General features: G+C 36.8%; 1 protein-coding gene across 1 annotated transcript in view; it reads right to left on the reverse strand.

Annotated features, from left to right (window-relative positions):
- The window catches only part of LOC148948074 (uncharacterized), a 407,093-nt gene that overhangs the window by 100,081 nt on the left and 289,306 nt on the right, over positions 1 to 17,706 (reverse strand). The window lies entirely within an intron of this gene.

Below are 17,706 nucleotides of genomic sequence, written 5' to 3' on the forward strand. Positions count from 1 at the left end.
AATCTGTTCACTATTTTTGGGACAAAGGTTCTTCTTATCTTCAGCGGACAATTTGATTGAGGGTAAGAAGTTGGAGTTTTGCTGAAACAGACCGAGGGAGACAAAGTCGAAGGGGGAAAAGTGACTAGGGGAAAAGTAATTTGTCCAGAGGTTAAGGAGAGAATTGTTGAAAAAATTCAAAAAAATATTTTCTCCTTTCTTTGAGGATGACGCAATTGTCTTTCCGACAGAAAGAGATATAAGGGACTTTACCCTTTATATCTCTAGTTCCCTCTAAGAAAATAGTTCATAGGCACTTTTTGTGGACTGCCTCTGTCCTTTCTGACAATTCATTGGAAGTTCCAGGATGCCAAACCGGGAAGGCATAGTCAAGGATTGGGTGTAAAAATGAAATGTAAACTCTCAAATAGTACAATTTAGGACATCTTTTAAGGAGTTTAAAGAGGGAAAATGTGGCTTTTACGCGTTTAAAAATATGGTTAATATGATAATCCCAATTTAAATCGCTAGAGAAGGTAACAACCCAGTATTTTCAAAGTACTTGCTAACATTTCAGGGGGGTATAGTACAGGTAATAGAAGGGGAAGTCTTAAGGAAAATAATTGTCAAAATAATTGGCTAGATTTCAGGAACGGCTACATTTAACAAGTTACAACTTGCAAGGAATGAAGAGGGGGACCTAAAACTCAATCAAAGGACAAGAAGTTCAAACGGGTTGTCAAAAGGGCAAACCTACAATATTTCAAGGACGGCTTAGGGTATCAGGCTGAAATCTAGGGCAAGTTGAGGAGGATATAGAACCGAACCAAGACATTCTATGTGTATCCTGGTTGTCAAAAGGGAGTATCTGTGATATCTCACAGACGTCGGATGGTATGGAGTTGAAACTTCCAGGGCACGTTGAGGATGGTATAAAAGTAATTCAAAAGACATCACGTTGAAACAAATTGTCAAAAAGGCGTAATTTCAGTCAAGCTCGTTACTAGCCGACATGTTTGGAGGGTGGGGGGAGCAAGATGTTTTACCGACTGGCTTGTCATTTTTACCTACTGTTTTTGTAAAACATTACCATAATATTCGTCGCGAATACAATGCGTAAAATCACTGCAAGAGATCGGTAAAACCACTGCATTTACTAACGGAGATTCAGAATTCGGTACATATCATTTAACATTATATTACATATTATTTAGATTTCGGCCACTATTTTAATACTGTTAATCAACGAAATAGAAAATTGTGGTACCATCTATAAAATTACGGCATGAGTCCGTAAAAATGCTGCATTTACCGACAAAGTTTGGAATGTCTGTAGAAGACATATCAGTATTTTCTGTGGTTTTTATTGAACCGAACAAAGAATTTTAGCGGCGTCGGAAAAATCATAGCACAAAGCGCCACGATTTTACCGACTCTTTATTTTTACCGAGTGACCAAAAATGTTTGGGGGCAACCCCTCCCTCCCCCATACATGATGGCCCTACTTTGAGTACTGAGGATCAGCCAAGGCTACCATGTTAAAACTTTCAAGGAGTGTTGATAAGGATGCTGAAATAAATTCAATGAAAAACCTGCATCCAGGTTGTTAAAAGGGCGTATTTTCGATATCTCAAGAGTGTAACTGTATTAGGTTAAAGTTATTAACTTGAAGGATAGGGTATTAAGTTGAGGGATGTTCATGTGAATCAAAAGATACTGCATACATCCTGATCAAGAAAAACACCATGTTACTTTATATAGAGAACGAATAGGAGTACTAAGTGGAAACTTCCAATGCGTGCTGAGGGGAACGTTGAACTAAACCAAATAATACTATGTGCTTTGATGTTGTCAAAACGACATTTCTGAAGTATTCGAGAACAGTTAGGGGTATGAAGTTGAAAGTTTCATGGCAAGCATAACAAAATCATAATGTACATCGAGGTTGTCAAAAGGGGGTATTTCAATATCTTAGGAACGGCTAAATGTATTAAGTTAAAACTTTCAGGAGATGCTGAAATAAATCTAAGGTCATTTAGTACATCCAAGTTGTCAAAGGGGAGGATATTTAATACATCAAATACATCAGTAACGGTATCAAATACACGTATCAATTATATAAGTAGTTCCATTGAAGCTACAGAACCAAGAAAATTTAAATCAGAAATTGTCTTGTTGTATTGACTCGTAAAGGCCTGTTTTTCTTCTTTTTAAACAATAATTACGACACATTTTTAATAATGAAGCAAAAACTGAAAAGGGCACTAGCCCTCTGAATTTCCAACCGAATTAGCGTTTTTTGAAGTTTCTACGACAACGCCTTCTATAAAAACCTTATATGCCCACAGGGCATAACTTAAAACCCTTGCTCTGAGGGTTGTGAGGGAGTCTCCTCCTCAAAAACACATTTTCTATCTCAAAATCAACTACGCTGAAAAAAGTGGCTATCTCAAAATTTTGATTGGATGTGTTTGGGGGAATGACGGACGTGGGGGGAGGCGGTTAGTTGCCCTCGAATCACTTTCGACAATTAAAAAGGGAACTTGAGCTCTAGATTTCCAGTCGAATGAACCCCTTTCAAGTCTCTACGACGACCCCTTCTATATGAAGTGCCCTGCTTTAAAGAAAAAAAAATAATAAACTTTAGATTGTGTCAACATTGAACTTATATGCCCTCAGGGCATAACTTAATACCCTAGCCTCGAGGGTTGTGGGGGAGTGTCCTCCTCAAAAACATATTTTCTATCTGAAAATCAACTACGCTGAATAAAATGGCTATCTAAAATTTTGATTGGATGTGTTTGGCGGAATGATGGACGTGGGGGGGGGGATTGTTGCCCTCCAATCACTTTCGACTATTAAAACAGGGCACTAGCCACTCCAATTTCCAATCGAATGAGTCCTTGTCGAAGTTTCTACGACAACTTCTCCGATATAAAGTGCCCAGGTATGAAAAAAAACAAAAAAAAACACATATTGCCCACATCGTTCTTTACTTAGGCAGCGCTAGCGCACAGCCTATGATTAGTTTGTCACGTATTAGGACGTATGCTAGTGATTGATTCTTGACCATTTATCTTATCTATCACAACTTTTCGTTTTATTGGGTCTGAAAGAGTAGGGGGGGGGAGTTGGACACAACAACAGTAGCGTGTGAGTCGGGATTTGTAGGCTTGGGCTGTTGCGGGTGATTCAATTCATAAGCATCCAGCTTTGCTGCAACGACCTTGAGTAGTTTTTCCATGCGATTAACCTTTGCAGAAAGCCTAGAGTAGGCCACAGCGGGCAGAATGGGAGCCTCGGAGGAAAACTTGATAACAAAAATCGGAGTCGATACTTCCTCTGAGTCCAACGTTTTAATAACGTCAAGAATATCGTTTACATTATTTGTAAAAGCATTCGTGCCGATTCGTCGTGGGCAATTATCCTTAGGCCTTACCTTTGCCCAAAATTCATTTTTCGCATTAGCAATAACACCATATTCAAAAAAGTCTATTGCCTGTTGAATAATAATATCGTCTTGAATTCCTTCTTCCCAGTTATTCTGCAGAAAGTTCATTACAGGGCAGTGCATATATTCGCAATTATCCGTAGCTTAATTGGGTCAAGTCAGGAACTATAATCTTTGTAAACCTGTTAATATAATCTGTTATTTCTTTTATTGTGAAAAGTCTATAATCACTGAAGGTCACTGAATTAATTGATGAACATAGAAACAGGACTATACGTCACTGTAACTAAGCCAATTGTTGTTACGAGATAATAAATTAGTTTACTTAAAATAAATAACCGAAAGAACATTCGATTTTGGATGTGTTCACTCTGAACTCTAAAATAAGACTAAATAAAATAATGAGGAAAAAGTATATACAGTCAAAATACTTCCGTCAGCAACAGTTACAATGAGTCAAAACCAAAAGTAAGGAACAAAGAAACCTACGGTTCGAAAATAAACTCCAGGAAGAATTAAAACTACTCAAAAACAAAAGGGAAGATCAAAGAAATATGCGGTTGAAAGATATGCCACAGTGAGAACAAGGGAATATGCGGTTAAAGGATATGCGACAATGATAATTACCTGCAAATGCGAGAAAAGGAGTATCAGAACATGTAAACAATAAAATAAAAACAAAAAATTATGTTGTTAGATTAAAAAACCTTTCAAAGTTTGAAGTATTCCCTGGAGAGCCCTCTAATTTCCGCAGTACCCAAACAAAGCTGACTCATTTTGATATTGCTAATTACAGAGAGAATCATTATATACAAGCCTACTACCTGCCGATGGCCGAGGCCTGGCTTTGAAATCGGCTATATAGCAGTGCCGCAGCCGAAAACTCGTATATGGGATGAAAGCGTTTATCGAAGAGAAACTAAACTGAAGCTGGATAACGTTTTTTGGTCTAGGGAGTGATGGAGCATGTAATATAGTCTGGGCTCGTTCTTCTCTCTACACCAAGTTATAAACATGCAGTCCTTGCTTATTATTAGTGAAGTGTATATGCCACTCTCTTCATCTCTGTGTCTCAGCTGCATTAAAAGTCCTGCCCACAAACTTCAAGTTCCTGATCAGAGAAATAGTCAACTGGTTTTCTAACAGTCCATTAAGAATAGAAGCATATAAACAAATATATTTTTTGATAAGCACAGGAGATAAAGAGCCAAAAAGTATAGTACAGTTATCAGATACACGATGGTTCTCCCGTGGCGTTGCAATAGAGCCAATTCTAGACTAATGGGTAGAATTGAAATCTCATTTCAAACCAGCTGCCTTGACGGAACAATGCTTTTCAGCCAAAACACTGGCTGTGATGTACGAAGATGAAACCAATTATTTGCCTCTGATCTTTCTTTTACCTATCATTAAAGAATTAATGCACATGAACTTGATGTTTTAGCAATTTTCGGCAGACTCTGCAAAGTTTTATGGAGACTTCGAGGCGTTTACTGCAACACTTTTCGGTAGAATAGTTGGAAGTTCCAAAAATATGTCCGTGTCTGACCTACTTGAGATAAATTTAACAGATAGATTTGTCCAGATCTTGGGACACATTTTCGTCGAATGCTTAACAACTCCCAAGTTGATAGAGAACAGAAAGAAAAACTTTGAAGACGGTGCAATGATTTGGTTAAGAAACTATGCGTAAAGGTTAAAAAATGGTTCCATCCCATTTGACTATGCTCTCATCGATGTATCTCCTCTCCCCATAAAACTGTCTTAGCCAAAGAAGATGTAACTTCGACCACTTACCTATTTTTCCTTTGGTCAGTGACCAGAATGAGAATTTAAGAAAAATGGAAACATTTGAAGATCAATGGCGAAGTCTTCTGTCAGTAAATTGGAATGCAGTTTCAGATAAAGGCACTTCCATGTCAACTGAACAACTCTGGGTCGCTGCATACCACTACACAAAATGCAGCCGTTGATTTTTCATTGAAACAGCTTGCTTCTGCTGTTCTTGACCTCCTTGCTTTTCCAGTGTCAAACGCTGATACCCAATGCCTAAGGTATCGGTATTACCAGTGTCAATACCTGAGGTATTGGATTTCCTTATGTTTCCTAAGTTTTAACCCAGATTAACAATAAAACTTTTTGTCATTGTGGTTTCAGTCTGATATTTTTTTATTCTAGGTTTTAAAAATAATGGATAAAGATTGAATGCCTGACAATGCAAAATAATTAAGCGTATACGCTCCATGGATTAAATGGGCTGATAGAACGAAGCTGAAAATTAAAACAAACAAAGTTATCACCCCTCTACTTGTGCCTTCATAAATTGATTAGCGCTCTACCGAAAGCAAAAAAATGGAATAAAGGCTGTTCTCTCACTGCTAGAAAAAAAAGATGCTTAGTGGGCTTTACCTCTTATCAATAATTGCCCCTGAGCCTCTGGATCATATATATCCGGTAAATTCGCTAGTGATATGCTATAAGCTTGGGACGAAATAGTGCGGATTTGATTTTATGTTTGTTACTAGGTATTCTTTTAAGATTACATAATACTCTTTTTCTATAAAATCGTGGTATGCATGCAATAAACCGAGTGTGTAAAGAACAATTTGCCTTTTTGTTTTCAGTGAAGCACTTGTCAATTTTACGACAGTATACGTTGAGGGGGTTTTTATTTTTGTCCGTTCACAGAGCTCTTTTTTGCTTTTGACCTTCTTCTTCTAATTCACAGCAGACGGGCTATTCAGTTAGTACTATTTAGCCCTTTTCTTTGTGCTTCACTTTGTGGGCTGCAGAGCTACTGGCTTGGTCGTCTCTTATTTATTAGATATTCTCAGATATCTTTCAGTAGATCTTTTGACTCAAGGAGTTCAAATATAAGATGATAGATATCGATTTCTGTGCTCTGTGTGCAGGTGTAGTTGGCTAGATAAAGCAAGGTATGTTGTGCAGACGTCAGTATATTACATTCAAATAGGCAATGGTCAATTGTTTCATTATTCATATTACAATGCCTACAAAGAGGGGACAGGGGAATTGAACCACTTGAATTAGAAAACTTATATGAGAATGCAAGGAAATTTAGTCCATTTGTTCCAGAACGAATTCTATGATAAATTTTAGAAAGATATTGGGAAAATTTTATATTATGATAAATTTTAGAAGATTATTGGGAAAGGGAGAAAGGATAGGATTAATCTTATTAAAATTAATATCTGATAGCCTCCATCGGTAAATATCTCTAATTGGGATTGGTCTCCCACTTGGCTGGTCAATATTTATAGCATTTTTTGCTATTTCATCAACCTGATGATTACCACTTATGCCAGAGTGGCTAGGAATGTACTGAAAATAAGTTTTTATGCCACTTGAAGCAAGATTATCTATAATACTGAGACAATGATAAGTGTCAATGTCCAACTTATATTGAGGAGCTGAGACCAGCAACTCAAGGCTTGATAGAGAGTCGGAATATATGATAATATTATTTGAATATGCAATCAAAGGTTGGTTTTCCTTAAGGTGTTCCAATGCCATGACTATAGCATTTAACTCAGCAGACATTACAGATAAATTATTATATAATCTCTCACCCATTGCAATTTTCAGGTGAGGAAGGAAAACACCACTGGCAACCTTCTCATTCATTTTTGACCCATCAACAAATATTTGGAAGTGATTTTTATATGTAATTGTATTAGGTTCAGCAAATTTTTTCTTGACAAAAGCAATGGGGGTTAAATCTTTATTCCACTTTGAGAATTCATTATTTATTATGGGACTTGACCAATTCCATGGGGAGGGGATCGGGGGAAAGGGCGTGCAATAGACTTTGATGGTATGAGGAACTTCTTCTGGATATTGGCATACCCATCTGCAATGGCTCTATACATGACTGGATTTCTTAACCAATTATGTAGTGTGTGTGAGCTATTTGATTCAATTTTTGTAAGATGTTTTGTCAAGAGAAAGCTACGTCTCTCCCTTATTGTTGCTAATCCACTCTCCATGAGCAGAAACTTGGTGCTTGTGGGTTTCCTAAGACCAAATATGAGACGTATTATATCATTTTGTGTTGTTTCAATTTTTTGCATCTGGGTCTTTGCACATGCACCATATACGATGAGCCCATAGTCAATATGGGGTCTTATATGTTATTTATAAAACTGGAGTAAGGTTTTCTCCTTACAGCCCCAGAGTGTGGAAATAAGTCTTTTTAGTATACTTGTTTTTCTATAGCATTTTTTTATTGTTTTTGAAATGTGGAGTTGGAAATTAAGTTTTTGGTCAAGCATGATACATAGGTAATTAATATTATTGTCTTATGGAATAGTTGTTTTATTTAGAGTTAGTTTTGCATTAACATGGTTTCGCTTCCGATGAAATTGGATTATTTTTGACTTGGTGGGTGCAATGGGTAAATCTGAATGTTGAGAGAATTTTTCAAACTGGAAAAGTGACTTTTGTAGATTTGACTGTGCTATCTGAAAGGTGTTGCCAGATGACCATAGCACCAGATCATCAGCATATTGTAGAGTTGCGTGGGGTAGGTTCATGTCCCAGAGATATAGGGCAAATAGGAGGCAACTGAGGACTGCTCCCTGAGGTAGGCCTTTAGTTGTTGTCTTTTAGGCTGAAGAGGCTGAACCAACACAAACGATGAAACTTCTCACTTATATGAAAGATTTAATAAAAGATACTAGCTTAGGGGGTACTCCAAGGTTTGCAAGTTTGTTTAAAAGGATTTGGTGGTTCAAATTGTCATATGCCCCTTCAAAATATAGGAAAGCTGCTACTAGGACATTATTTTTTGAGAAAGATTCATTTATTGCATTTGTTAGCAAAATGAAAGCATCTGTTGAGGAGTGGTGTTTCCTGAATCCAGTTTGAGTGTGAGGGATCATATTATTTTTTCCAACAAACCAGAGGAGTCTGTGATAGATCGTTTTCTCCATTATTTTCCCCATCACAGGAGTAATCATTATGGGTCTATAAGACTCAGGGCTCTCTTTTGGTTTATTTTTCTTTAGGATTGGTCGGAGGGATGAACATTTCTATACATTGGGGAACATGGAAGATGCCCAAGCGTGATTGCAACAACTCTGCAATTCTTGTTTTTATGCAGGTGTGAGATTCTTTATCAATGTAGTGTGCATATTGTCATAGCTGCCGCTAGTTTTGGTTTTAATATAATGTATTGCATTATTCAATTCCTGGATTGAAAATGGATTAGTTATGTACTCGGATCCGGGGCGTGGTTGGTAACTTGGGTTCATAGGAATTGGGGACAGTTTGCTTTGATTATATGATGTTAGCTTATTAACAAAAAGAGTTGCAAATAGGATAGCTTTTTCATTATCATTGTCATAATGGGTAATATTATGTATAAGCTCATACAGGAGTGGGTTAGGGGAAGTCTTTTTCTCACAGATGTGGCTTATGACTTTATGTATAATTGGCTCATGTGTTTCTCTGGAGAGATTATTTGCAAAATTATTCCAGTTTTTATATTTAGCATCTATTATAGTCCTTTTTAGAATAGATTCTGCTTGTAATTTTTTTAAATATGTAGTAGTTGATGGTCTTTTTATGAATTCTGTCCTAGCTGCCTTTTTTATTCTCCATTTATTTAGGCACTCATTTGTCCACAATGCTTTAGGAATTTGTTTAGGGAATGTTTTCCTAGGTGTTGTCCTGGGTATAGCATGATTAGCTGTATTTATTAGTAAAGATGTCAAGGCTTCAGCATGTCTGTCAACTGTTGTCTTAGAAATGCATGAAATTGGGCTGAAACTTGTAATTTCATCATTTAGCTAATTTTGGACATAGACCAATTTGCTTTAGTGTTGATGTATTTGGAGGTATGAGATAAAGTTTCAGCAGGTTCATTTAGGGAGCAAACTATAGCAAAGTGGTCAGTACATAGACTATCAATTTTATTTATGTAAATTTTATTAAAAAATTTAATGACACAATTTGTAGGTCAATTGTGCAGAATCTGCCACTTTTGGGGTTGAAATGTGTTTTCAGGTTTGGAGGGGTAGCAACAGCTAATTCATTATAATTTGAAGTCATATGCTCAATGAATTTACCAGCTTTACTTGCTGGTTTATTCCCCCACAAAAGGCTGTGGGCATTGAAATCTCCACAAATTATGATGTTTTTTAACATATTAGAATTATTTATATAATTAAAGAAATCCTTGGCATCCGTAGTTTGGCCATTAGGGTTATAAAAGCTTATTATGTAGGTTTTTAAATTATTCAGCCAAACACTGATACCAATTGCGTCCACATCATTTGCAAAATCTGGAAAATTGATGTCACAACATTTTTTATTATTTTTAACTAATAAAGCTACCCCACCTCCTTTTCTCTCTGAAGATATATCCTTTCTGAGGATAGTATATCCCAGAGACTTAATTTGTTGATTTTGGGTTAAATGAGTTTCCTGGAGGCAAGCATTATTAATGGAATTATTATTCATAAAAGATATTAGTTCATTTAGCTTATTTTCTGTGAGTGATCTTACATTCCATTGGAGTATTGATAAATGTTGTTTTATTGATTTATTCTTCATATGACTGTGTATCAATGTTCAGCTTTGTTAAAAGTAAAGCAAGATTTTTTTTTGCTTGAATGAGCATATCATCTGGGATGTAGATTTTTGGCAATTCTGCAATGATTTTTGTTTTTTGTAGTTGATGTATGTTCATGGCCTGAACTGCATTACAGTTTAGAATGAATAAGCATATATTTGTGGATTGCATTTTTGGTTTTGCATCCTGTTTGTCAGTTAAGGGATTAATTCCTGGTAGTGTTTCTGGTCTGTTTCTTCTTGGGAGGGAAGGGGGGCAGGATGGCCTCATCTCACTGGACAAGGAGGCTTGTTGGCTTGGCGATCCCTTCTGATAGGGATTTGAGCTAGGGGGCTTAGAAGATAGTGTTTTATATGGGGTGCTTGATGCATTGGGGGCGTTTGACTTGGGGGTTTTGGTTGGTTTCATTTTAGGCTTTATTTGGTATTGTTTGGCAGCATTTGCTTCGATTGCTGCAAAGGGGTATGGGATGGCCTTCTTTGTTGATATTTGGAGTGTTAAAGCTCTTTTCTTGTATGCAGGGCAAAATGATTTATTTGTAGATTCATGTGGGCCTTTGCAATTGTTGCATGTAGGCTGAGTGTTGTTACAAGTTGTCAGCTCTTTAGGATAGAATGCTTTACAATATCTACACTCTCAAAGAATTTCATTGCATTCGTTTGTTGGGTGTCCCAGTTTGAGACACTTCTGACACTGGATAGGCTTAGGTTTGTATTCCTTGTATGGTTTGATTTGCCCAAATAGGAATAATTTTTCTGGGATATTAAGTTTTTCTTTCAGTGTGAATAAGCAGGATCTACTCGTTTTAGGCCATTAGAGTTAGGTTTGCCAAGTTGGGTAACATCATCAACTGGGATTGTGTTTCCAGCCCTATTTGAGAGCCCTTCTTTTAACTCCTGAGTGGATATCTCTGGGGGAACATTATAAACTACTATTTTTGCTGGTGATTGTTTTGGGTTCCATTTAGATGCAATAACTGGGGTATTCAGAAGGGATTTTAGGTTAATTATTGTATCTGCCGATTTCTGATCTTCTACAGCTATTAGCAGAGATCCATCACGGTTAATATTAAGAGAGAATATTAAGAGAGACATTGATTTTAGCAATTTTGCAACTCTTATTGCTTATTAGCAAAATTAATCTTATTAGCAAAATTGCAACTCTTGTCGCAGTGATCATTTTTATTTCAACGGGGGTAGTAGGAGTAATTTTAAGGTAAATTCCTAAGTTTTTGGAGGGAGGATCTTGGGCAGGGAGAGGGGAAATGGTTTTCGTTGGGGCATTTTTTTCCTTTTTTTAGAGCTTCTAGAGAGGACCTCTTGAAACCCATTATCATCATTTATGGTTACATTAGCCCCTACACTTATCATTGTCCTATTCTCCGAATTGGAGCTATCATTTGAACTTTGAGATAGTGTGCTTGACCAGCAAAGATGGGTATCTTTCACTATGGCACTTTCACTGGAATTTGATTTGGGATCTGGGGGGACTTTTTTTTTGGAGGACTTCTAAACATTGCCTATTGGACAAAGCTTAAGTCTTTTTAAATTGCCGCCAAATAAGTATTTTTATAGATAGCGTTCATGTCGGTCTTATTATTTTTTTTTTTTAAAGAGCAGTGGCGAAGGGAGAATAGCAGTGGCGCAAATACAAAATATTAATGCACTCGGTTAATGCAGTTAGGTTAACCGCAATTAATGCGGTTAGGTTAGGTTAGGCTACAAAATTTCAATTTACCACCACTTTTTCTTTAAACACGTTTTTTGACACACGTGCTAATCGCTATCTATAAAACAACTTATTTGGCGGCAGTTTATAGCGGCAATTTCAAAAGACTTAAACATTGAATTTTCAACATGGTGATTTTTGGAAACTTTTTCTCTTTTGAGGATTTTTAGAGGAAAGACTTGATGATAAAGGTTCTCCCGTTGGATAATATAAGAACTAGGATCATTATACATATTTTAACATAAGAATTGTTTTCTTAACATATCTCCTTATCAGATGGCACAAGGCTAAATAAATACCCCTCCCCCCCTAAACCCCAAAAAACAACAGTTTAAATATTGTAAATGCAATAACAAATCACACTGCAAGTCATTTATTTAGCAAATATCCTTTTGTCTGGTTTTCTTATACAGTATATCGTGGTGGGTACTGCAAAATACAGAGAAGACAACCGGTAGTTGGTCAGATTAATCACTTTGAAAACTTTTTGACATTTGAACTACTTTAATTGCTGTATCACCTTATATATCACTTGAATTGAATTGAATTGAATGGTTCCTCCTCTCTTCCTGCAAGGACTCAGGAGGCTTCTTGTAATCACTATACTACTTGGTTTATATAAGATGTATCCGATTAATATCCTTTAAAAACTTGCATATCAATTTAAGTCCATCAGCACAGTCATTGTTCAAGCCCGCTCCACTTAGTTTGTCGCTACTCTGTCAAATTCTTTTTTCTCTGCTAAACTGTCTAATATTCTTCCTCCTCTCTTCTGTTCCAGCACGTTCGAATAACAGATGTTCTGCCGTTTCCTCATTTCCACAAAATGCACATCTCGGATCTTCCTTATAGAAACGGGCTCTATATTTCTGATTTCCTGCATGACCTGACCTTAGTCTGAATATTACCATGGCTTCAGACTTACTTAGCGGTCCATATATTTTCTTTTCAAATTGCCTTTCTTTCTTTTGTGTAACTAACATATTTGTTGAGAACACACGGCTGTCCTCGAATGTCTTTATTCTCAATTTCTTTATCACTTCTCCAATTTGATTAACCATCTTGGGCGTGATATCTCAAAATGTTTGCCCATCTACTGTGGATGCTTGTTTTACTGCAGTGTCAGCCATTTCATTTCCATTAATGTTTGCATGCCCCGGTACCCAATCCAATGTGATGGTTACTCTCTTTTTCAGTAGTTTCTGTAATTCCTCATGACAAAAGATCACTTCAGGAGCTACTTTATTTGCTAGATAAATATTCTTGATTGCCTCCAAACCACTTTTTGAATCCGAACAGATTCTATATTTTTCACCTGTGGGTCCCAAATCTATTATGTATCTCACTGCTTTGGCTATTGCAACTACTTCTGCTTGAAAAACTGAAAAACTTGAAAAACTGAAAAACTGAAAAACTGAAAAACTTGAAAAACTTGAAAAAACAATTTTTCCGCTACCTATAAATTAAATGAAGTGCTTGTTCATCTTTAATAGATGGCATAAGGATATCGTCATGAGAATGGCAACAGAGCAAAATTTTATATCAATCCCGCTACTTATCTTAGTCGAAAAGTAAGTCGGGAGTCATTTCCACTTCGACAATTGGATTATTTATGTGAAAAAGATGCGAGTCGTTGATATTCGGTAGATATTAATGATCTTTGGGTGCGACAAGGCTGTAGTAACGAAATGTCTACTATGACCTATGATTACCTAAATGGTTTTAAAGTTGACAATAATATTGTTCAATCCACTAGGAAAAACGTGTGATCACCACCGCATGGTATGCCGTATCGTATAATTGCACCTGAAGTTCAGACGCACAGGATTTTCCTTAAAGACCATGTGCAAACCTGGTAGGAATTCCAATTCCCTGACTGGAAATTTATTTGCAATTCCAGGCAAGAACTATCGATTTTTTTGTTCACGCATTTTCTTTCAAATTCTGTAAGCTTCACCTTATAGTGCAACTTATGATGTGAGGGGATAGACTGACAAATTACGTTGCTTTGATAGAAGTTCGCAACATAATGGAAAGCAAATAAAAAGATATAGTTTGTTGCAATACAAGTTTGTTAAGTTAAATGGTTCAAATTGATTAACAGCTCCTCTATCTTGCCGTTTTCTGAACATTTAGAAGCAGCCCAGAGCTACTTAAGGCAATAGTAGGACTGAATTATCTAGCTAAAAAGTCTTCACTGCATATCTTTAATTCAAGTTAAAATCATGCAGTGTTCCTAAATTTTGAGCATTTCCAAACCTAACAGACAAGAAATCTGAGTTTAAAGAAATATGCTTAACAAACACAAAGCAAAATTTCTTGCAGAAATAAAATAAGTTGGTAGATCATGAAAAAAAGAAAGGGGACATCCACACGTTAATTTTACCGAGGTTTAAAGCCATCGCTAGACATCAAACTTGGTCACACACTTACAGCTCTATATCACTTGGTGACAATATCATAGGTTTCAAAAGGGTGACAGAGAAATGAATTTCAGGTTCTTACAAGTCACATTTCTGAAAAACTCCACCTGTTTTCTTAGAAACCACGCTAAATTTTGATGATCCAAGCACAATTTCTGGCATCTTCTAATTTGAAGCAATGGGTACTGAAACTTTGCCAGCCACGTTTGTCTTGCACACAAGGTTTAAACTAGACTGCTTACATACGATCCTCGAGTAAATACCGGGACGTTTTCGAATGAAGAAAAAAGCAATTATCACTACTACGATTCTTCGAATCTTGGCAAACGAGATTGGCATAAAAACACAAAAATTTTATTGGTTGATGTAATGATATTGATTGATAAGTCACAACTTATCCAATTCACAATTAGTTGATTTGATTGGTTTATATAATGATATTGGTTGATAAGTCACAACTGATCCGATTCATAATTGGTTGATTTGATTGGTTGATATAATGATATCGGTTGATAAGTCACAACTGATCCGAGTCATGGTATTATAACTTAAGAAAAAACGAAGTAAAATACACTACAATGAAATTAACCGAGCAGAGATACCCAAGGATGACGAGGTGAAAAACGAAAAAAAGCTGAATCTCGAAGCCTTCCATGCAGCACGGCCAACTTTACTGTTACATCGAGGACTTCAAACTTACGAATTATTGTACCTTTACTGTGCCAAGGGTACAATATCTCCCTGTACCTCAAGGGTACAGAAAAAATTTACAATATCTGAAATGAATAGACGGGATATGTTTAACATCTTTCTTATATAAAAGGGATAAAAACCAGAAAGGTAAAGGGCAGAACGATCACAAAAAGTAGAATACAGCCTACCCAGTGCATGTCTGTTATACTTCCCTCGATTTACAGCAATCTTAAGACAATCAAATTGAATTTCTTTTTTAACATGACGAATTGTGCACTGGCGTAGGCTAAAAATTGATTTAGTAACAGTGATAGCCAACCATCAAAAAACAGGAACAGAGTTTATAGAAAAACCGCGATAAACTAAGGGAACATTGGAGGAAGTTGGACCATTAGAAACTAGAAACTCACACTTCTCAACATTAAAAGAAATTCCAATTTTAGAAAATGAACGGGAAACTTTAAAATCTTAATAATTTATTAATTTTTTAAATAATGTCTACAATATAATTCTTCTTGAAGAAACACTAAGTTTTTCCTTTTGAAATATTGAAAATTCTATCAACCTTATAAGATCGAATGGAAAAAAAAAATCATCTTCAGCTTTAAGGTAAAGCTTATAGGAATCCTTTCACCCCTTAAAACACATCTGCAAAACCTATTTCTGATCAAAATTATTTTTATATAAACTGTTCTTGAAGCCCATTTCAAAGTTTAGGCCTAGTAACTTCCACAAGATAAATCATTGGTTTGTTTTTTATCAATCAGAAACAATTCCCTCTTACCTTTTACAATTTAATGAAAAAAGCAAATGTCCACTTTGAAAGAAAAAAAAAAGGAGGGATTATCGTTGATACAAGGCAAAATTACGAGCTGATTCTTTGCAATGGAACTAGAGTGCATAGAAGCAACAAAATACTCACTCCGTCAAAGTCGGTACTCTACTCAATATCAGAGTCTGAGCAGTCAGGTTCTGCACGACGAGGATCTTCTTTACTACAAACTACCTCTCTCCATTTGATAGCCTTATCGAGTAGATCAATTAGAACAGTCCAGGAAGCGGCTATCAATGCACTAACTGTCCCGGTTTTCAGCTTGTTATGCAGTCTCGTTTTCATATGCGACAGGACAGAAAACTGTCGTTCTGCAGCAGCGCTTGAATGCGGAAGACCAGAGGTTCAACATAAAGGTTACCAGATCAGCAAACTTTTTTTCGCCAATACCAATTTTTAGATGCAAAATACTCTTCCAAGAAGCAGACGTTTGGTGGACCAGATCTTGACCAAGATCAACTCGGCTCAACCTGGGCTCTTGCAGCTGACTGTCAAAACTTTCTCTCTTGCATTCTAAAATCGTTGGGTTGCTTCCAAGAAGCATAGAAAAAGGCATGAGAATGCGCATAATGCTCACCTCTTCAGATCCATCCTAACATTGGGGTCCAAAATCTTGAAATTGGACAAAATTGGGTCTTGCCAGCTTATTTTTTGTCTCATCTGATTGCAGAGCTCCACTTAAAACCTAAGACAGGTGACCCTAAAGGCTTTGAGTGAGTCCTTGGTAATCTTTGATCCACTTTCCTCCTGATTTCATGTCCTCCAGTTCAAGATAGTTCGCGGGAACCAGATCTGCAGGGAAAGTTAATTTCGCTACCAGTATCACGCATTTTCTTATGAACATTCTGAGTAGTATTGCGTACGTCGTGCTGGAGCTGCTCACCAGCCTGTGAATTCCCATATCACTGCTCTGAAACTCAGTGTTTAGGGAGTTGATAATCCCAAGAATGTGGGAAAGCAAATAGAGATAGGCCTTCATAACAGGATTATTCAATGCCTTGTATATATTGATTGCCTTCTCCTTGCTTGCCTTGTATGCAGCGCAATCGCCTGAAATTCAGTTTTTAGTGAGTTGATAATCCGAAGAATGTGTGTAAGAAAATAGAGATAGGCCTTCATGACAGGATTATTCAAAGCCTTGTATATTTTGATTGCCTTCTCCTTGCTTGCGTTGTCTGCAGTGCCCTCTCGTAGAAACTACGGATAGCAACTGTTTCGCTTGAATTTCAGCAAACCTATAGTGGTCACGAAATTCCCCAATCCTCTTTGGAATATGTGTAATGTAGTGTATGGTATCATGCACAAAAGACTCTAACCACTCAGGGAAAGTTTTAGATGCTGCTGAAGCACAGAGTGCCAACAAATGACTTGTGTAATCAACAGTGAAAAGAGACAGCACTTTGGTTTTGAAAAGACCACTTGGCTCATGATGGGCACCTGTGTTGACTGAGGCATTGTCATAGCCAATACCAAGTAAATTATACACCAGAATGCCTTGATCTTTTAAATACTTGTTAGGAAGCTCTTTCTGTCCCTTGGATGATCTTTCACTTAAAGGAAACCGAGAAATTCTTCCTTAAAATCATCGCTGCTATTCTTGTAGCATACCGTTATACACAGAGACTTTGTTATGCATCTATCTGTTGTTTCATCAACAATGATTGAAAAAGGACAATATTTCAGTTCCTCTGCTAATTCCTCGAGTCCATAGGGTCCAATGACCGCTTTCATGATTTCATTTGCCTTTGTAAGCTTCACTTTTACTCCATTAGTTATTTTCGAGTCGGGAAAAATTTTCCTTACTAAGGGTGTCCATGTGTCAGCCTTTCTGAAAGGGATGCCTTCAGATGCTACCCACGCCGTCATTTTTACTTCAGCTATCACAACCCTGCGAGCTATCCTCATATTGTTTCTAAGTTCTTTGTTGGATTATAAAACTTGCTCAATCTGAACCTAGCCCCTTTTTTGGCCGATTTCTTCAAAATTGACGAGCAATTAGGAATTT

This window comes from Artemia sp. Qi Xiang Cuo, chromosome 10, assembly GCF_049724085.1.
Source record: "Artemia sp. Qi Xiang Cuo chromosome 10, ASM4972408v1, whole genome shotgun sequence".
NCBI classification, from domain to species: Eukaryota; Metazoa; Arthropoda; class Branchiopoda; order Anostraca; family Artemiidae; genus Artemia; species Artemia sp. Qi Xiang Cuo.